This window comes from Arachis hypogaea, chromosome 3, assembly GCF_003086295.3.
Source record: "Arachis hypogaea cultivar Tifrunner chromosome 3, arahy.Tifrunner.gnm2.J5K5, whole genome shotgun sequence".
NCBI lineage: Eukaryota > Viridiplantae > Streptophyta > Magnoliopsida > Fabales > Fabaceae > Arachis > Arachis hypogaea.
This window is the reverse complement of record NC_092038.1, coordinates 62,564,782-62,582,516: the sequence shown is the minus strand read 5'-3', so window position 1 is coordinate 62,582,516 and position 17,735 is coordinate 62,564,782. Positions and strand designations below refer to the sequence as shown.

General features: G+C 38.8%; 1 non-coding gene across 1 annotated transcript; it reads right to left on the bottom strand.

The window, feature by feature from the left end:
- Positions 1-274: 274 nt before the first annotated feature.
- On the bottom strand, positions 275-382 carry LOC112793676 (small nucleolar RNA R71). The gene has a single exon (XR_003198378.1). It is a non-coding gene; the product is annotated as a small nucleolar RNA R71 (small nucleolar RNA).
- Between the last annotated feature and the right edge of the window lie 17,353 nt (positions 383-17,735).

Here is a 17,735-nt window from a genome sequence, read left to right as displayed (position 1 = left end):
GCCTCAATTAGTTTCTCTAATACAACAGAATTGCAAGTTCCATGGACTTCCATTGGAAGATCCTCATCAGTTTTTAGCTGAGTTCTTGCAAATCTGTGACACTGTCAAGACTAATGGGGTTGACCCTGAGATCTACAGACTTATGCTATTCCCTTTTGCTGTAAGAGACAGAGCTCGGATATGGTTGGACTCACAACCTAAAGAAAGCCTGAACTCTTGGGAAAAGCTAGTCAATGACTTCTTGGTAAAGTTCTTTCCACCTCAAAAATTGAGTAAGCTTAGAGTGGAAGTCCAAACCTTCAGACAGAAGGAAGGTGAATCCCTCTATGAAGCTTGGGAAAGATACAAACAATTGATCAGAAAGTGTCCTTCTGATATGCTTTCTGAATGGAGCATCATAGGTATCTTCTATGATGGTCTGTCTGAACTGTCCAAGATGTCATTGGACAACTCTGCTGGAGGATCTCTTCATCTGAAGAAGACACCTGCAGAAGCTCAAGAACTCATTGAAATGGTTGCAAATAACCAATTCATGTACACTTCTGAAAGGAATCCTGTGAACAATGGGACGAATCAGAAGAAAGGAGTTCTTGAGATTGATACTCTGAATGCCATATTGGCTCAGAACAAAATATTGACTCAGCAAGTCAATATGATTTCTCAAAGTCTGTCTGGAATGCAAGCTGCACCAGGCAGTACTAAGGACGCTTCATCTGAAGAAGAAGCTTATGATCCTGAGAACCCATCAATGGAAGAGGTGAATTTTATGGGAGAACCCTATGGAAACACCTATAATCCTTCATGGAGAAATCAACCAAATCTCTCATGGAAGGATCAACAGAGACCTCAACAAGGTTTCAACAACAATAATGGTGGAAGAAACAGGTTTAGCAATGGCAAGCCTTTTCCATCATCTTCTCAGCAACAGACAGAGAATTCTAAGCAGAGCCACTCTGACTTAGCAACCATGGTCTCTGATCTAATCAAAACCAGTCAAAGTTTCATGACTAAAACAAGGTCCTCCATTAGAAACTTGGAGGCACAAGTGGGTCAGCTGAGTAAGAAAGTTAATGAACTCCCTCCTAGTACTCTTCCAAGCAATACAGAAGAGAATCCAAAAGGAGAGTGCAAGGCCATCAACATGGCCAAATTTGGAGAGGAGGAAGAGGCAGTGATCGCCACTGAGGAAGACCTCAATGGACGTCCACTAGCCTCCAATGAGTTCCCTAATGAGGAGCCATGGGAATTTGAGGCTCACACTGAGACCATAGAGATTCCATTGGATTTACTTCTGCCATTCATGAGCTCTAATGAGTATTCTTCCTCTGAAGAGGATGAAAATGTCATTGAAGAGCAAGTTGCTAAGTACCTTGGAGCAATCATAGAGCTAAATGACAAGTTATTTGGTAATGAGACTTGGGAGGATGAACCTCCTTTACTCACCAAAGAACATGATGACTTGACTAGGCAGAGATTACCTCAAAAGAGACAGGAACCTGGGAAGATCTCAATACCTTGTACAGTAGGCACCATGACCTTCAAGAAGGCTCTGTGTGACCTAGGGTCAAGCATAAACCTCATGCCTCTCTCTGTAATGGAGAAGCTAGGGATCTTTGAGGTACAAGCTGCAAGGATCTCACTAGAGATGGCAGACAATTCAAGAAAACAAGCTTATGGACTTGTAGAGGATGTTCTGGTAAAGATTGAAGACCATTACATCCCTGCTGATTTCATAGTCCTGTAGACTGGGAAGTGCATGGATGAATCCATCATCCTTGGCAGACCCTTCCTAGCCACAGCAAAGGCTGCGATTGATGTTGACAGAGGAGAATTGATCATTCAAGTGAATGAAGAATCCCTTGTGTTTAAGGCTTAAGGATATCCCTCTGTAACCATGGAGAGGAAGCATGAAGATCTTCTCTCAAAACAGAGTCAAACTAAGCCCCCACAGTCAAACTCTAAGTTTGGTGTTGGGAGGCCACTACCAACTTCTAAGTTTGGTGTTGAACCCCCACATTCAAACTCTAAGTTTGGTGTTGGAAGGTTCCATCATTGCTCTGAATATCTGTGAGGCTCCATGAGAGCCTACTGTCAAGCTACTGACATTAAAGAAGCACTTGTTGGGACGCAACCCAATGTTATATTTATCTATTTTGCTTTTGTTATTTTATGTTTTCTATAGGTTGATGATCATGGGAAGTCACAAAATCAATTGAAAAAAACAAAAACAGAATGAAAAACCAGAAAGAGAAATAGCACACCCTGGAGGAAAGCTTGCTGGAGTTTAAACGCCAGTGAAGACAGCAAATGGGCGTTTAATGCCTAGTCTGGCACCATTCTGGGCGTTTAACGCCAGAAAGGGGCACCAGACTGGCATTTAACGCTAGGAATGGGCAAGAAGCTGGCATTAAACACCAGAAATAGGCACCAGCCCGACGTTTAATGCCAGAATTGGCAGAAGGAGCATTTTTGTTTTTGGTATGTTTTTAGTACGTTTTGGTTAGTTTTTATTATATTTTTATTAGTTTTTATTTAAAATTCACTTTTCTGGACTTTACTATGAGTTTGTGTATTTTTCTGTGATTTCAGGTATTTTTTGGCTGAAATTGAGGGACCTGAGCAAAAATTTGATTGAGAGGCTGAAAAGGACTGCAGATCCTGTTGGATTCTGACCTCCCAGCACTCGAAGTAGATTTTCGGGAGTTACAAGAAGCCTAATTAGCGCGCTCTCAATTGCGTTGGAAAGTAGACATCCTGGGCTTTCCAGCAATGTATAATAGTCCATACTTTGCTCGAGATTTGATGGCCCAAAAAGGCATTCCATGTCAGCTCAAGAATTATGGCGTAAAACGCCGGAACTAGCACAAGAATGGGAGTTAAACGCCCAAACTGGCACAAAAGCTGGTGTTTAACTCCAAGAAAAGTCTCTACACATGAAAGCTTCAATGCTCAGCACAAGCACACATCAAGTGGGCCCGGAAGTGGATTTTTATGTCATTTACTCATCTTTGTAAACCCTAAGCTACTAGTTCTCAACAAATAGGACCTTTTGCTATTGAATTTGACATCTTTTGATCTGTTTTTATGATTGAACCCTCTTTGGGAAGCTGGCCATTCGGCCATGCCTAGACCTTGTTCTTATGTATTTTCAACGGTAGAGTTTCTACACACCATAGATTAAGGTGTGGAGCTCTGCTGTACCTCGAGTATTAATGCAATTACTATTGTTCTTCTATTCAATTTAGCTCATTCTTGTTCTAAGATATTCATTCACACCCAAGAACATGATGAATGTGATGATTATATGATGCTCATCATCATTCTCACTTATGAACACGTGCCTGACAACCACGTCCGTTCTACTAGCAAACAAGGCTTGAATGTTTATATATTGGATTCCTTGATCAGAATCTTCGTGGTATAAGCTAGAATTGATGGCGGCATTCAAGAGAATCCGGAAGGTCTAAACCTTGTTTGTGGTATTCTGAGTAGGATTCAAGGATTGAATGACTATGACGAGCTTCAAACTCCTGAAGGCTGGGCGTTAGTGACAGACGCAAAAGAATCACTGGATTCTATTCCAACCTGATTGAGAACCGACAGATGATTAGCCGTGCTGTGACAGAGCGCGTTGAACATTTTCACTGAGGGGACGGGACTGTAGCCATTGACAACGGTGATGCCCAACATACAGCTTGCCATGGAAAGGAGTAAGAAGGATTGGATGAAGACAGTAGGAAAGCAGAGAGACGAAAGGGACAGAGCATCTCCATACGCTTATCTGAAATTCTCACCAATGAATTACATAAGTATCTCTATCTTTATTTTATGCTTTATTCATAAATCATCCATAACCATTTGAATCTGCCTGACTGAGATTTACAAGATGACCATAGCTTGCTTCATACCAACAATCTCCGTGGGATCGACCCTTACTCGCGTAAGGTTTATTACTTGGACGACCCAGTGCACTTGCTGGTTAGTTGTGCGAAGTTGTGATAAAGAGTTGAGATTGCAATTGAGCGTACCATGTTGATGGCGCCATTGATGATCACAATTTCGTGCACCAAGGCTTATGGACTTGTAGAGGATGTCTTGGTAAAGGTTGAAGGCCTTTACATCCCTACTGACTTCATACTAGAGACTGGGAAGGATGAGGATGAATCCATCATCCTTGGTAGACCCTTCCTAGCCACAGCAAAAGTTGTGATTGATGTTGACAGAGGAGAGTTGATCCTTCAGGTGAATGAGGACTACCTAGTGTTTAAGGATCAAAGATCTCCTTTTATACACATGGAGAAGAAGCATGAAAAGCTTCTCTGAATACAGAGTCAAACAGAGCCCTCACATTCAAACTCTAAATTTGGTGTTGAGAGGCCCCAACCATGCTCTGAATATCTGTGAAGCTCCATGAGAGCTCACTGTCAAGCTATTGACATTAAAGAAGCACTTATTGGGAGGCAACCCAATTTTTTCTTATCTATGTTAAATTTCCATTGTTCATTGTTATTTTATGTTTTCTTTAGGTTGATGATCATGTGGAGTCACAAAAATAATTGCAAAAATCAAAGCAATTTGAAAAATAGCATTAAAAATAGCACACCCTGGAGGAGGAGCTTACTGGCATTTAAACACTAGTAAGGGTAGTAGAATGGGCGTTAAACGCCTAGTCTGGCACCATTCTGGGCGTTTAATGCCAGAAAAGGGCACTAAACTGGCGTTTAATGCCAAAAAAAGGCACTAAGCTGGTGTTAAATGCCAAAAGGGAAGAAAAGCTGGCGTTTACTTGCCAGAATGGTGCAGGGATGAGAAATCCTTGACACCTCAGGATCTGTGGACCCCACATGATCCCCACCTGCCTCAACTCACTTTCTCTCTTCTTCACACATTCCAATAACACCCTTCACCAATCACCACCATCCACTCTTCCCCAAAAACCCTACCTACCTCAACATTCAAATTCACCTCCTTTCCCTCCCAAACCCTACCCTTCTCTCCATTTCTATATAAACCCCTCATCCCTCCTTTATTTTCAGACATCACAAACACTTCTTTCCCCACTTGGCCAAACCATTCAAACCTCTCCATCTCCTCCATTTTCTTCTTCTTCTCCTCCCTTCTTTCTTCTTTTGCTTGAGGACGAACAAACCTTTTAAGTTTGGTGTAGAAAAAGCATTGCTTTTTGTGTTTCCATAACCATTTATGGCACCTAAGGCCGGAGAAACCTCTAGAAAGAGGAAAGGGAAAGCAAAAGCTTCCACCTCCGAGTCATGGAAGATGGAGAGATTCATCTCAAAGGTCCATCAAGACCACTTCTATGAAGTTGTGGCCATGAAGAAGGTGATCCCTGATGTCCCTTTCATGCTCAAAAGGAATGAGTATCTGGAGACCCGACATGAGATTTGAAGAAGAGGTTGGGAAGTTCTCACCAACCCCATTCAACAAGTCGGAATCTTAATGGTTCAAGAGTTCTATGCTAATGCATGGATCACTAAGAACCATGATCAAAGTGTGAACTCAAACCCAAAGAATTGGCTTACAATGGTTCGGGGAAAATACTTAGATTTTAGTCCGGAAAATGTAAGGTTGGCATTCAACTTGCTAATGATGCAAGGAGTTGCACGCCCCTACACTAGAAGGGTCAACTTTGATCAAAGGTTAGACTAAGTCCTCATGGACATATGTGTAGAAGGAGCTCAGTGGAAAAGAGACTCCAAAGGCAAGCCGTGGCTAGAGAATGGTTGGAATTCATCCAACGCTTCATCATTCCTACTAGCAACCGATCCGAAGTGACTGTAGATCGGGCTATCATAATCCATAGCATCATAATTGGAGAGGAAGTAGAAGTTCATGAGATCATATCTCTAAAACTCTACAAAGTGGCTGACAAAACCTCCATTTTAGCAAGGTTAGTCTTTCCTCGTCTCATCTGTCACCTATGCAATTTAACTGGAATTGTCATAGAGGAAGACATCCTCATTGAAGAAGACAAGCCCATCACTAAAAATAGGATGGAGCAAATAAGAGAGCCCACTCATGGACCTCAACAAGAGCATGAGGAAGTCCCTCATCAAGAAATCCCTGAGATGCCTCAAGGGATGTATTTTTCTCCACACAATTATTGGGAGCAACTCAACACCTCTTTGGGAGATTTGAGTTCCAATATGGAGCAACTAAGGATGGAGCACCAAGAGCACTCCATTATTCTCCATGAAATTAGAGAGGATCAAATTTCCATGAGGGAAGAGCAACCAAGGCAAGGAAGAGACATAGAGGAGCTCAAGCGTTCCATTGGATCTTCAAGAGGAAGAACTAGCCACCATCACTAAGGTGGATCCGTTCTTTGATTTTCTTATTCTTATCTTTCTATTTTTCGATTTTTATGCTTTATGTTTGTCTATGTTTGTGTCTTTATTACATGATCATTAGTGTCTAGTGTCTATGTCTTAAAGCTATGAATAATTCCATGAATCCTTCACCTTTCTTAAATGAAAAATGTTCCTAATTACAAAAGAACAAGAAGTACATGAATTTTAAATTTTATCTTAAAATTAGTTTAATTATTTTGATGTGGTGGCAATACTTTTTGTTTTCTGAATGAATGCTTGAACAGAGCATATTTTTTATAGTGAAGTTTATGAATGTTGAAATTGTTGGCTCTTGAAAGGATGATGAACAAAGAGAAATGTTGTTGATAATCTGAAAAATCATGAATTTGATTCTTGAAGCAAGAAAAAGCAGTGAAAAAGAAAAAGTGGCGAAAGAAAAAAAGAGAAGAAAGAAAAAGCAAGCAGAAAAAGCCAATAGCCCCAACTTTTGAACCAATTAAATATGATCTAAATTTATCAAAAACAAATGATACGGCTAGCAACTCTTTCTCAGTTGTTGGTAATTCTTTTGTGCGTCATTCAAGATATGACTTTTATAATAAATTACGTGTAACAATTTGTCTTTTCTTTGCTCCGAAACTACGTCTAGAGTATAGTCGCTGGCATCACACATTAAATCGAATGGTGCTAGCCAATCTGGTGGTGGCAATTATTGGTGTAGACATAAGCTTGGCTTTCAAGGTTTTAAAGGCTTGTAGGCATTCTTCATTAAGAATAAAGGGAGCATTTTTAATCAACAGATTACTCGATGGAGTTATAATTTTTGAAAAATCTTTTATAAACCTTCTATAAAAGGTTGCATGTCCTAAGAAGTTTCGAATTACCTATACATTCACCTTGGTGGTAATCTTTCAATTGCCTTCACCTTGGCTTTATCAACCTCTACGCCTTTAATCAAGATCCGGTGTCCAAGAACAATGTCCTCTGTAACCATAAAATGGCACTTTTTCTAGTTTTAAATTAGGTTTGTTCTTGGCACCTCTTTAGAACAAAAGACAAGTGGCACAAACATGTGTTAAAGTTATCTCCAAATATAGAAAAATCATCCATAAATACTTCTATAAATTTTTCTAACATATCAGAAAAAGTAAAAAGCATGCACCTGTGAAAAGTGGTAAACGCAACCCGAAGGGCATTCTTTGTTATGCAAAGACTCCATAGAGGCATGTGAAAGTAGTCTTTTCTAGGTTGAGGGGATCAATGGCAATTTGATTGTACCCCAAATATCCATCAAAAAAGTAGTAGAAAGCATAGCCAGCTAATCTCTCAAACATTTGATCAATGAATAGGAGAGGAAAGTAGTCTTTCCTTGTCGCCATGTTGAGCCTCCAGTAGTCAATGCACATCTCTAGCCAGTGACCGTTCTTGTAGGGATCAATTTATTTTTTTCATTGGAGATTACTGTGATCCCTCCCTTATTTGGTACCACTTGTACCAGACCTACCCATGGGCTGTCAGAAATGGTATATATGATTCTTGCTTACCACAACTTCATTACCTCTTTGTGAACTACTTCTTTCATTATTGGATTAAGCATTCTTTGTGCTTGTACCACAAGTTTAGAATCCTCTTCCAATAAGATTTTGTGCGTACACATAGTGGGGTTTATTCCTTTTAGATTGCTAATTGTCCATCCGATAGTAGTCTTGTGTTCCCTCAATACTCGCAGCAGTCCCTCTTGGTCCTCTTCTTTAAGAAAGAATTTATAATTACCGGATAAGTTTTCTCATCTCTAAGGAATGCATATTTGAGAGTGGACGGTAAAAGTTTTAATTCTAGCTTTGAGGGTGCCTTCTCTATTTGCAATTCCTCCTCCGCCTTTTCTTTTTCTTCAAAACTTGAGTACTGTAGAGAAGTCTCGAGGGTTCCTTCACCAAGAACTTTTAGGATCACTGAGTTAATTAACTCAACCTCATACATCTCTCTAATCTACGAAGGTATGGACCCCTTACATTGGTTGCCTTGAGTTCCTCCATATGATTTGGCATTATATTACTTAGGGAGAATTTTGTTGGCTTCTTTGCCAATTGCATAGTAATCTGTTCCACTTGTACCTCAAATTTCTGAAAGAAATTTCTTGGTTTTTTATATTTGTTCTTGTCTCTTGTATGAAACATTAGGTTTGTTGAACAAACTTAGCAGTGGATTAGGATAGTTTTTCCACAGCAAGCTCAAGAGAATTTTAGAATTGCATTAGGTTAATTTGTTGGTATGGAACATTGAAGTATCCTTGTCTTTGATTCTCCCATCCAAAGTTAGGAAAATTCCTCCATATAGGAAATTATGAGTTGTACCCTGGCCTTGAGGAATACCCTATGTAATTTATTTGCTTTGTGGTTGATTGGGCTCTTTTAAATAACTCACATCTTTCGTTCTTGAGTGCACCTCCACATAAATCACAAGTAGCCACTTGTGCTTGAACTTGTTCCATCTATTTTGTGAGTGAGAAGATTTGTTAAAACATGAGTTTATTTAGTGCTAAAGTTGTATCCATGGCATCCGGCTCCATCATTCTCTCTAAAGACACAAACAAAAGGATATCAAACGCACTGGGTGGAAATAAAGAAGAAAAAAAGAATAATAAGAGTAATAAAAAGAAAGTAAAATATCTAAGTGATTTAACCAGATGTATGTTGTCAATCTCAGTTAATCTCTGGTAACAGCACCAAAAACTTGATACACTCAAATATTGGCAACTGCACCAAATCGCTCTAAGTAATACCACAGTGAGTGGATATCATTTCCATGAGGATTAAAGGATCGAGCAAGAAACTTTTAGTTAAATCCTCTAATTAGATCAATCGAACCTTTGAAGAATGTGAATGTGAATCTTGAACAAAAAAAGAACAGTGACGGAGAGTGCTTAGTGTGAAAGAATTAATGCTTGAAAGAAGAAAACAGTGAATAAAAAGTGTGAAAGGTTTCAGAGATGTTAACTTTCAGAAAAGGAAATCATCGTGCTTTTTTACTTTGATTTATGCAAAACACTTTTCATGGAAAATCATATATAATTAAATTCCAATTTCTTGGCAATTTAATTTCTCTCTAACTTATTTAAATGCCAATTCCTTAGTAAATTAATTAAGAAAGAGAGGTTAAGCACAATTCCAATTTAATGCTGCACAACTTTCAAGATACTATTCCAAGCCAAGTTAAAAATTATGAGAAAGAGTTTCAAGCCAATCCCAATATTAAATTTTCCAAAGTAATAAAGAGATCCAAAACAGAATTAGAATATTTTCTAATACTTCTAACCATTAAAGATGAAGAACGAGACTCAATCTTGAAAATATAGTAATTTATAAATAAAAAATAAAGGAAATAATTATTTTACCAATCCATAAAAAGTCAAACAGAGCTCATAATTCTTAATAGAGGAGGTTTAGTTACTCATGATAACGAAAAATAAGAATGAATGAGAGGGATGGAAGAGATGAGATGTGTGTCTCCGTTTGTGTCTGTTATTCCCCCTCTTTGTGAACCATGTTCACTTATTTATATCCTAATATGTCTTAGAATTCAAATTCAAACTAATGTGATGACCTGCATCATCTACCTCTTTCTCTTATCTAAAAAGACTATAGAAGTAGAAAAATCTCATTTAATTGATGTAATTGCTTGAACTAAATGATGGATTTTATGGTACATTGCTTTGAAAGGGGCCTTGTTTGAATTTCAGGTGAAAATAGCAACAAACGAGGAGGAAAGCAAGAAAATTAAGCTGGGCGTTTGGAGTGGGCGTGCCACTTGGTGCAAACGCCAACAATCTAAATGGGCGTGGCACACTAGCTATATTGGGCGTGGCACGCCAGCTATCAAGTCCAGAGAGCAAGGTGAAAGAGATTTTATGGGCATCGCACGCCAGCTATAGGGTGTGGCACGCCAGTTAACAATTCAAGAAGAGAACCATTGAAGATTTCAATGGGCGTGGCACGACAGTTATCTTTTCTAGAGAAGGGACTCCAAGGGTTACAATGGGCGTGGCACGCCAGGCATCTTTTCCAGAGAAGGATCCCTGAAGACTTGCAAGGGGCGTGGTACGCCAACCCTATGAGCCACAATAGGTGTGGCACGCCAGGTCGAAGGCGTGGCATGCCAATGCAACTGACCAGAGGAGCATGAAGGAAGAACCACTATGGGCATGCCACTTGAGATTTAAGGTGTAGAACGCTAAGTCAAAGAACCAATGGGCATGCCACTTGGTACTAGAGGCATGGCACACCAAGCTCATGAACCCTCAACACCACTATGGCCGTGCCACTTGAGACTGAGTGTGGCACGCCAGTTCATTTGAACAGAGAGGGTAAGTGAAGCTCCAAGGGTGTGGCACGGTAGATTAAAGGCGTGGCACGCCAGTACAAGCCTCCAGAGAAGAAGAGACAAGGCTTACTCGAAGGCGTGCCACTTGGGACTTAAGGCGTGGCACGCCAAGGCAAGATGTCAATGGGCATGCCACTGGATGCTTAGGGCATGACACGCCAGCTTTGCTCGCATCATGGGCATGCCACTTGGATCCTGGGCATGGCACGCCAGCTTACTGATGAGCGGATAATTTATACGCTTTTTGGCATTGTTTTTATATAGTTTTTAGTATAATTTAGTTAGTTTTTAGTATATTTTTATTAGTTTTTAAGCAAAATTCACATTTCTGGACTTTACTATGAGTTTTTGTGTTTTTCTATGATTTCAGGTATTTTCTGGATGAAATTGAGGGACCTGAGCAAAAATCTGATTCAGAGGCTGACAAAGGACTGCAGATGCTGTTGGATTCTGACCTCTCTGCACTCGAAGTGGATTTTTTGGAGCTACAGGACTCCAAAGGGTGCGCTCTCAATTGCGTTGAAAAGTAGACATCCAGGGCTTTTCAACAATATATAATAGTTTATACTTTTTTGGCGTCAAAACGCCAGAACTGGCATAAAAGTTGGAGTTAAATGCCCAAACTGGCACCAAAGCTGATGTTTAACTCCAAGGAAGACCTCTACACGTGTAAAGCTCAATGATCACTCCAAGCACACACCAAGTGGGCCCGAAAGTGGATCTCTGCATCATTTACCTATTTCTGTAAACCCTAGTAGCTAGTTTCATTATAAAAAGGACCTTCTACTATTGTATTTTCATCTTGGAATCTTTGGAATCTTAGAATCTGGGACGATTGTTCATGTTTTGGGATGCTGGCCATTCGGCCATGCCTACCCTATTTTCACTTATGCATGTTCAATGGTGGAGTTTCTACACACCATAGATTAAGGGTGTAGAGCTCTGTTGTTCCTCGAGTATTAATGTAATTACTATTGTTCTTCTATTCAATTCAGCTTATTCTTATTCTAAGATATTCACTCGCACTTCAACTTGATGAATGTGATGATCCATGACACTCATCATCATTCTCACCTATGAACGCGTGACTGACAACCACTTCCGTTCTACTTAAGATTGAGCGTGTATCTCTTAGCCTCCATTATGAAAGATCGGAGTCTTCGTGGTATAAGCTAGAATTATTGGCGGCCATTCCTGAGATCCGGAAAGTCTAAACCTTGTCTGTGGTATTCCGAGTAGGATTTGGGAAGGGATGACTGTGACAAGCTTCAAACTTGCGAGTGTTGGGCGTAGTGACAGATGTAAAAGGATAGTAAATCCTATTCCAACATGATCGAGAACCGATAGATGATTAGCCGTGCGGTGACAGCGCATTTGGACCATTTTCATTGAGAGGACGGGAAGTAGCCATTGACAACGGTGATGCCTAACATACAGCTTGCCATGGAAAGGAGTATGAAGGATTGGATGAAGATAGTAGAAAAGCAGAGATTCAGAAGGGAGAACGCATCTCTATGCACTTATCTGAAATTCTCACCAATGAATTACATAAGTATCTCTATCTTTACTTTATGTTTTATTTATCTTTTAATTATTAAAACTCCATAACCATTTGAATCCGCCTGACTGAGATTTAGAAGGTGACCATAGCTTGCTTCAAGCTGACAATCTCCGTGGGATCGACCCTTACTCACGTAAGGTATTACTTGGATGACCCAGTGCACTTGCTGGTTAGTTGTACGAAGTTGTGACAAAGTGTGATTCACGTTTGAGAGCTCCAAGTCTTTGGCGCCATTGTTGATGATCACAATTTCGTGCACCAAGTTTTTGGCTCCGTTATCGGGGATTGTCTGAGTTTGGACAACTGACGGTTCATCTTGTTGCTCAGATTAGGTAATTTTTATTTTCTTTTCAAAAAAAAGATAAGGTTTTCAAAAATATTTCAAACTTTTTCTTCTTTTTCGTTCTTTTCAAAATAATTTTTGAAAAATCCAAAAAAATTAATAAGATCATAAAAACTCCAAAATATTTCATGGTTCTCGTTTGAATCTAGGGCCAAATTTCAAGTTTGGTGCCAATTGCATGATTTTAATTGACTTGCAATTTTCGAAACATATACATTGTGTTTTGATGATCTTCAAGTTGTTCTTGATGAATTGCCTTGTTTGATCTTCATGATTTATTGATTTGCACTGCATGATATTCTACATATGCATTCTTGCATTCATATGGCCCAAACATGAGAAAGTTCTAAGTTTGGTGTCCTCCATGTTTTCTCTCATTAAGAAAACTGAGTTCTTGATGTTCATCTTGATCTTCAAGATTGTTCTTGGTGTTCATCTTGACGTTCATAATGTTCTTGCATATATCTTGTGTTTTGATCCAAGAATTATATGTTTTTACTCATTGCGTTGTTTTTCATAATTGAAAACATATCTTCTTGAATAAAGGATTTAGCAAAATGAAGATCCAAGAACATAAAGCAGAGGAATTATAGAGAAAAAGCTGGGTGTTCAAAACGCCCAGTGAAGAAGGAAAACTGGCGTTTAAACGCCAGCCAGGGTACCTGGCTGGGCGTTTAAACACCCAAACCATCCAGCAAGTGGGCGTTAAATGCCCAAAACATGCAGCTCCTGGGCGTTTAACGCCAAGATGACACTAGGGGAGGAATTTTGTTTTCAAATCAAATTTTTTCAAATCTTCATATTTTTTCAAAATCAAATCTTTTTCAAATCAAATATTTTCAATAATATCTTTTTCAAAACCGTATCTTTTCAAACATATCTTTTTCAAAAAATCAAATCTTTTTCAAAATTTTCAAAAATCTTGATCCAAAAGTTTCAAGTTTGTTACTTTCTTGTTAAGAAAGGTTCAAAATTTGAAATTTAGAATCATATCTTTTTAGTTTCTTGTTAATCAAGTTATTAATTTTAAAAATCAAATCTTTTTAATTTTTATATTTCCAATCATATCTTCAAAAGCATATCTCTTTCAAATCATATCTTTTTAAAATTCTAATTTCAAAAATCTTTTTCTAACTTTTTATCTTTTCAAATTTATTTCTTATCTTTTTCAAAACCACCTTTTCACTCTCAATTTTTCAAAAAAAAAAACATTAACCAATTTTTTTTTAAAAAATTCCTCCTCCATTGTCAATTTCAATTTTAATTTTAATTTTCGAAAATCATATCAATTTTATCTTTTTTTATTTAAACAATAAAATTCCTCCTCCATTGTCAATTCGACTCCATCACTCTTTGCGTGTTCGAATTCTTACCTCCTTCTTTTATTCTTATTTCTGTCTGACACCTCAAGGAATCTCTATACTGTGACATAGAGGATTCTATATTTTCTTTGTTTTCTTCTCTTTCATATGAGCAGGAACAAAGATAAAGGCATACTTGTTGAAGCTGATCCTGAACCTGAAAGGACTCTGAAGAGGAAGCTAAGAGCAGTTAAAGCACAAGACTTTGAAGAGGACTTCACTAAAATTTTCGAAAAGGAAGCAGCAAAAGAAATAATTATGGCCGAACCAAACAACAATGCAAGGAAGATGCTTGGTGATTTTACTACACCAACTTCAAACTTCTATGGAAGAAGCATCTCAATCCCTGCCATAGAATTTTGAGCTAAAGCCTCAATTAGTTTCTCTACTGCAATAGAACTGCAAGTTTCATGGACTTCCATCAGAAGACCCTTATCAGTTTTTAACTGAGTTCTTACAAATCTATGATACTGTTAAGACCAATAGAGTTGATCTTGAGGTCTACAAGCTTATGCTTTTCCCTTTTGCTGTAAGAGACAGAGCTAGAAAATGGTTGGACTCACAACCTAGAGATAGTCTGGACTCTTGGGATAAGCTGGTCACGACTTTCTTAGCCAAGTTCTTTCCTCCTCAAAAGCTGAGCAAGCTTAGAGTGGATTTTCAGACCTTCAGACAAAAAGATGGTGAGTCCCTCTATGAAGCTTGGGAAAGATACAAGCAACTAACCAAAAAGTATCCTTCTGACATGCTTTCAGAATGGACCACATTAGATATATTCTAGGATGGTCTGTCTAAATTTTCCAAAATGTCACTGGACCACTCTGCAGGTGGATCCATTCACCTAAAGAAAATGCCTGTAGAAGCTCAGGAACTTATTGAAATGGTTGCAAATAACCAGTTCATATATACCTCTGAGAGAAATCCTGTGAGTAATGGGATGCCTCAAAAGAGAGAAGTTCTTGAAATTGATACTCTGAATGCCATACTAGCTCAGAACAAAATATTGACCCAACAAGCCAATATGATCTCTGAGAGTCTGAATGGATTGCAAAATGCATCCAACAGTACTAAAGAAGCATCTTCTGAAGAAGAAGCTTATGATCCTGAGAACCTTGCAATGGCAGAGGTGAATTACATGGGTGAAGCCTTTGGCAACACCTATAATCCTTCATGGAAAAATTATCCAAATTTTTCATGGAAGGATCAACAGAAGCAAGGCTTCAATAATAACAATGGTAGAAGAAACAGGTTTAGCAATAGCAAACCTTCCCATCATCATCTCAGCAACAGACAGAACATTCTGAGCAGAATCCTTCTAACTTAGCAAACATAGTCTCTGATCTATCTAAGGCCAATTTTAATTTCATGACTGAAACAAGATCCTCCATTAGAAATTTGGAGGCACAAGTGGGCCAGCTGAGTAAAAGGGTTACTGAAACTCCTCCTAGCACTCTCCCAAGCAATACAGAAGAGAACCCCAAAGGAGAGTGCAAGGCCATTGATATAATCAACATGGCTGAAATGTTAGAGTAGGAGGAGGACGTGAATCCCAATGAGGAAGACCTCTGGGAACGTCCAGTGGCCAGTAAGGAATACCCTAATGAGGAACCAAAGGAGTCTGAGGCTCATACAGAGACCATAGAGATTCCCCTGGACCTCCTTTTACCATTCATGAGCTTTGATAACTATTCATCTTCTGAAGAGGATGAAGACATTGTTGAAGGGCAAATGCCAAGCTATTTGGTAATGAGACTTTGGAGGAAGAGCCTCCCTTGCTCACCAATGAACTGAATAGATTGGTTCAGCAAAATTTACCTCAAAAGAAACGGGATCCTAGTAAATTCTTAATACCCTGTACCATAGGCACCATGACGTTTGAAAAAGATCTGTGTGACCTGGGGTCAGGGATAAACATAATGCCACTCTCTGTAATAGAGAAACTGGGAATCTATGAGGTACAAGCTGCCAAATTCTCATTGGAGATGGTAGATAAATCTATGAAAAAGGCTTATGGATTAGTAGAGGATGTGCTAGTGAAGGTTGAAGGCCTTTACTTCCCTACTGATTTCATAATCCTAGACACTAGGAGGGATGAAGATGAATCCATCATCCTTGGAAGACCCTTCCTAGCCACAACAAGAGCTGTGATTGATGTTGACAGAGGAGAGTTGATCCTTCATGTGAATAAAGAACGCCTTGTAGTAAAGTGATAAACCACTATTTCATGGTTTATATTGTATTTAATTGAGTGGTTTTATCAAGCTTTTCACCCACTTATTCATAAGATTTGCATGATTTTACAATTCCTTCCTAGTTTAGTTCTATGATTGAAAACATGCTTCATTGGTCTTAATTTAGCTAATCTTAATCCTCTCTTATTACCATTCGATCCCTTGATCTGTGTGTTAAGTGTTTCAGGCTTCATAGAGCACGAATGGCTTAGAGAATAAAGAGGAAGTGTGCAAAGATGGAAGGAATACAAGGAATTGAGGAGATGACCAGCGAAAAGTCACGCGATCGCATGGCTCACGCGACCGCGTGAAATAGAAGAAATCAGAGTGACGCGATCGCGTGCCTGACGCGACCGTGCAGATTGGAAGCTGCACGAATGATGCAAAAGCGTGGATGACGCGCACGCAAGGTACGAGAAATGCTAAGTGACGCGAACGCGTGGACGACGCGGATGCGTAACGTTCGTGATCTGTAGAATTACAAAAGTCGCTATCAGAGATTATGGGCCGCATTTCAACCCAATTTTCGGCCCAAAAAAACAGATTAAAGTCAGAGAACATGCAGAGACTCAATCAGACTCTCATAATTCATAATTTTAGTTTTAGATGTAGTTTTTAGAGAGAGAGGTTCTCTCCTCTCTCTTAGGATTAGGATTAGGATTAGGATTTCATCTTCTTCAATCACAGGTTCAATATTCCTTTTATATATTTTCCCAATTTAGTTTATGAACTCTTTATGTTTGGATTGATTTTCTTAATTAATGTTATTTGAGGTATTTCAGTTTATGATTGTTTTATTTATATGAATGCTTTTAATTTAATTTAGATATTTTCCCTTTTGGCTTTGGTTAAATAATTGGTGACTCTTGAGTTATCAAACTCATCGTTGATCGAAAATTTGAATTCTTCAAGAATTAATTCTAGATCCAATAACTCAAACTTTTCCCAAGGAAAGACTGGGACTTGAGGATTCGAATTAATTCATCCACTTAACTTACCTTCATAGTTAGAGGTTAACAAAGTGGGAGAAAAATACAATTCTCATCATAATTGATAAGGATAACTAGGATAGGACTTCCAATTTTTCATACCTTGCCAACAGATCTTATTATTGTTAATTTATTTTACTTGTCACTTAAATATACCTGTGCCCATTGCCCAAACTCCAAAACCCCAATTTACAAACTCATAACCAATAATATGAACATACCTCCCTGCGATTCCTTGAGAAGACGACCCGAGGTTTAAATACTCGGTTATCAATTTTAAAAAGGGGTTTGTTACTTGTGACAACCAAAATGATTGTATGAAAGGTCTTTTGTTAGTTTAGAAGCTATACTTGTAACGGGAATTTATTCTGAATTCTAGACCACGCAAAAGTTCTAACGTCATAAAGACTTAAGGTTCTCCATCTGTAACCATGGAGAGTAAGCATGAAGAGCTTCTCCCAATACAGAGTCAAATAGAGCCCCCACATTCATACTCTAAGTTTGGTGTTGGGAGGCCACAGCCAAACTCTAAGTTTGGTAT